Consider the following 4,411-nt stretch of genomic DNA (forward strand, 5'->3'; position numbering starts at 1 on the left):
CAGTTCGGTGGCGCTAGTAAACACGTCCTCTCTGCGCTGTCGAGTCGGTCGCGCCGCTCGGTCCATTGAGCCGCGCCTATGACAGGTCAGCGTGGCGCGAACACTTTAATACCGCGCCGTTTCGTCCCACATTTGGGTTGTTTGGCTTCCCATAGATATTTCCGTATTGCGCAAGTGGGAAGCTCTGTTTCGGGGATTACGTCTCTTTATATCAGGCAACCCAGTTGTTTTCCTCTGCGGCCAGGTTAAACCTTGTTGTAGCCTATATATGCTCTAGTCATTCTTTTTTAGAAACCTCGCACTTTTCTACTCAATTTTAAACGTTGTAAAATTTTAAACAAATTAAGTGCGGTCCACTGCTGCACACGTGCCACAATATCGATACAGGGCCAGCTGTATCGATACTCGTATCGTCAAATCTTTGTGACGATACATCGTCGTATCGATATTTTGAACACAGCACTAAAAGGCACTGCATGATATTATACCTGTATGACTGTTGCCACTTGCTGTGAGAAAATATCGAATAGCTTGATTTCAGCAGGGATTCCGGGTCCATCTTCTCTGTGAGCAAACAAGGCCAATCTGTGGGATGGAACGACAATCAAACAAGACTCAATATACAGAAGCCCAAAACAGGTGTAAAAAGCTAACTTGTGCTAAAGTGTATACATTTCTTTGGTTACATTTTATTTTATGGTGTCCTTGTTACAGTGTAAATATACAGTGGGTACGGAAAGTATTCAGACCCCCTTAAATTTTTCACTCTTTGTTATATTGCAGCCATTTGCTAAAATCATTTAAGTTAATTTTTTTTCCTCATTAATGTACACACAGCACCCCATATTGACAGAAAAACACAGAATTGTTGACATTTTTGCAAATTTATTAAAAAAGAAAAACTGAAAAATGCTCAGTATTTAGTAGAAGCACCCATTTGATCTAATACAGCCATGAGTCTTTTTGGGAAAGATCCAACAAGTTTTTCACACCTGGATTTGGCGATCCTCTGCCATTCCTCCTTGCAGATCCTCTCCAGTTCTGTCAGGTTGGACGGTAAACGTTGGTGGACAGCCATTTTTAGGTCTCTCCAGAGATGCTCAATTGGGTTTAAGTCAGGGATCTGGCTGGGCCATTCAAGAACAGTCACAGAGTCGTTGTGAAGCCACTCCTTCGTTATTTTAGCTGTGTGCTTAGGGTCATTGTCTTGTTGGAAGGTAAACCTTAGTTCCAGTCTGAGGTCCTGAGCACTCTGGAGAAGGTTTTCGCCCAGGATATCCCTGTACTTGGCCGCATTCATCTTTCCTATTCCTGCTGAATTTTCAATAGCTACCACTTCATTCTTCAGTGTCACATGATCCTCTAGAAATCATTCTTAACATACTGATTTGGTGCATCAGTGTTGAAAACAATTTAACTGCATAATATTTTTGTGGAAACTGAGATACTTTTTTTCAGGACTCTTATAAATTTAAGAGCATTTGTTCAGAATATAAATTTTTCATTCTTTTGTAGTATTACAGTGGGTACGGAAAGTATTCAGACCCCCTTAAATTTTTCACTCTTTGTTATATTGCAGCCATTTGCTAAAATCATTTAAGTAAATTTTTTTTCCTCATTAATGTACACACAGCACCCCATATTGACAGAAAAACACAGAATTGTTGACATTTTTGCAGATTTATTAAAAAAGAAAAACTGAAAAATGCTCAGTATTTAGTAGAAGCACCCTTTTGATCTAATACAGCCATGAGTCTTTTTGGGAAAGATGCAACAAGTTTTTCACACCTGGATTTGGGGATCCTCTGCCATTCCCTCTAAATTTAAGGGGGTCTGAATACTTTCCGTACCCACTGTATAAACATCTTTACCATCATATGTGATCAGTCCTTCACAAATGGCTCAAACTGAGAATGGCTGTCTGTTTTACAAACTATTCAAATATAATATGGGTAACTTCTTGCTTGAACATGTTCATTTATTTATTTATTTTGTTCAGCTACATTTTCCCAAATCCAACACTTGTGGTTCTAAAAAATTGAAAGTGAGCATTTAAAACAAATATGACCAAGCTACATGTGTCTCTAAGCTATTTGCTAGAAGCATGAATTAGAGAATTTTGATTTGCCATATCAAGCTGAAAATGTTCATTTACCTCTAGTTAAAAAGCATAAAGTACATCAGAAAAGCTGCCCTGCGGGCAAAGTGTTATGCATATGTATGGGTGCTTGAATTTAAAAATCAAATGAGAACATATTGAGCCTGTCACATTGTTAATTCATGAACGTGAACATGGAGTGCATTAACAAACAGCTTTCAAAGGACTACCAAAAGAAGCCGTAACCTCTTACGCTGTTGTAGTTCAATCAATGGCTCTTTTACCCAGTGATTTATGCTAAGTGCTAGCTTGAGGTTCCCACAAATAAACAGGTAATCAAGGTCAAATCTAATTTCAATGCACCCTTTTAAACCTTTAACAGAGCTTTATGGGCTTTGGAGTAAGATCATTTATCTGCACTGGAGCACTGAAACCAAAACGCACCTGTTTGTACTTTTCCACATTGACGCCTTCCAGCTGGCTCAGTCGGACCAGATTGGTCCCTACGAGGATGCGCAGCTCTTGTCTCTCCTTCTCTCTCTTTTCTCGATCCCTACTGTGTCCCTGATGCTGCATGCGCACCCACAGTTTATTCATCTCGGCAAAATTCAGCAGTACAAAGTCAATGGAGTCATTAATGTCCCCGGTCATCTCTTCCCTAAATCAAATAGGAGAGAACACTGGTAATCATTCAATCCTTAGCAGATAATGAGATTTTGTAGTGATTCATTTAGTCAAAAGCTGTCTAAGCTCTGGACGTGGGAAAATAGGCCTTTTCTAGCAATGATTTAAATTGTATTTTAGCACATAGGATTATGCTACGGCATCATTTAAATTGCTCAGTGTGAGTCACAACACTCTTGAGCACTTGAGGTGCAATCACAGCCATTAGATATGGAGTGTCATACTCAGCCTGCTCTCCATCATCAGGCAGGATGTTGCGCGTACACTGCAGCAGGTAGTTCCTGAGGAATAATCCCCGGAGTGGATGCTGCACACCACGGCACATTTCCACCAGGTCCTTTAGTATGTCTTTGCGGGATTGGGAGAAAGAGCGAACGTACACCACTCCGACAGTTATCAACAGGTACCTGAGAAGCCAAAGAGAGAGAAGTTAATGAGCAATATGACTCGATGACCACAAAAAGTGGAAAACAAAGGCACCAGTTAACTAAAGCACTTGAATCAGATCAGAGAACTTCAAAGCAAATTACTGAGCCTCATAATAAAATGATGAATGTACTCATAAAGCTTGAACCCTAGAAGATGAGTGTTTCACACCATATGCAGCATTTATCTTTTACAATATTAGCCATGTAAAATACTTGGGACATTAAAGACATCTGCAAGATGCAAGTTCCTCGGTAACAGGTACAAAAGCAACACTTTCTATTCCCCGAGCCTGACTGATTTCAGAGGATTCGAGTAGTTTATTTCGCTACACTTTGGTCTTTGAATTCTTTGTGTAGATTAATTACCATTTGGATGTAGTAAGTTTATAATAATTCTGAAACAAACATTTTTAGGGGAATGAAAACTAAGACATTTTAATACAAAATGTTAAGAAAAAAATGGTAGTACCACATCATTACATTCAGAAGAACTGAATGGGTGGTGATTAGGGCTGGGGCTACTTTTTTTTTTTTAAATCCCAATATATTTTTAGCATTTTTTTTTTATTACTTTCAATATTCTCAGATGGTTCAAATGGATGATTAAGCCATTAACAAACCACAGCTGTTGCAAGGTGTTAGAATTCCATAAATTACTTTATACTGACTTACATTTATATAACATGTAACAATGTAACATGTTCATTCGCATGAACAGACCTATTAAATAAAAGTAATCAGGATTTCCATTGCTACATTTTAGAGGGTGAAGTATTTAGGCTGAACCGATTTGCTAGCATAATGGTGACTTTCCAGATCATTTACAAAGAACTGATTCACCAGAATAAATGCCTCTCCAGCACTGCATATTAAACCCAGGACAGACTAGCAGGGTGTTTGATTATCCCCGCAGCTGTAAAATTGCATGCAAACATTAAAGGGTTAGTTCACCCAAAAATGAAAATCGGCTTGTGTTTTACTCACCCTCGAAGCATCCTAGGTGTATATGACTTTCTTCTTTCAGATGAATCCAGTCGGAGTTATATTAAAAATTGTCCTGGCTATTCCAAGCTCAATCATTGCAGTCAGCGGGTGTTGCAGTTGAACAGTCCACAAGTCGTCAAATAAAGTGCGTGCATTCATAATAAAACGTGCCTCACACGGCTCCGGGGGGTGAATAAAGGCCTCCTGTAGCGAATCC

The 4,411-nt window shown here is 39.2% G+C and overlaps 1 pseudogene; it reads right to left on the reverse strand.

Moving 5' to 3' along the window:
* LOC107757769 (vacuolar protein sorting-associated protein 35-like) overlaps window positions 1-4,411 on the reverse strand; it is a 40,481-nt pseudogene that overhangs the window by 21,086 nt on the left and 14,984 nt on the right.

Source organism: Sinocyclocheilus rhinocerous, unplaced genomic scaffold (genome assembly GCF_001515625.1).
Source record: "Sinocyclocheilus rhinocerous isolate Xijiao unplaced genomic scaffold, SAMN03320098_v1.1 scaffold294, whole genome shotgun sequence".
NCBI lineage: Eukaryota > Metazoa > Chordata > Actinopteri > Cypriniformes > Cyprinidae > Sinocyclocheilus > Sinocyclocheilus rhinocerous.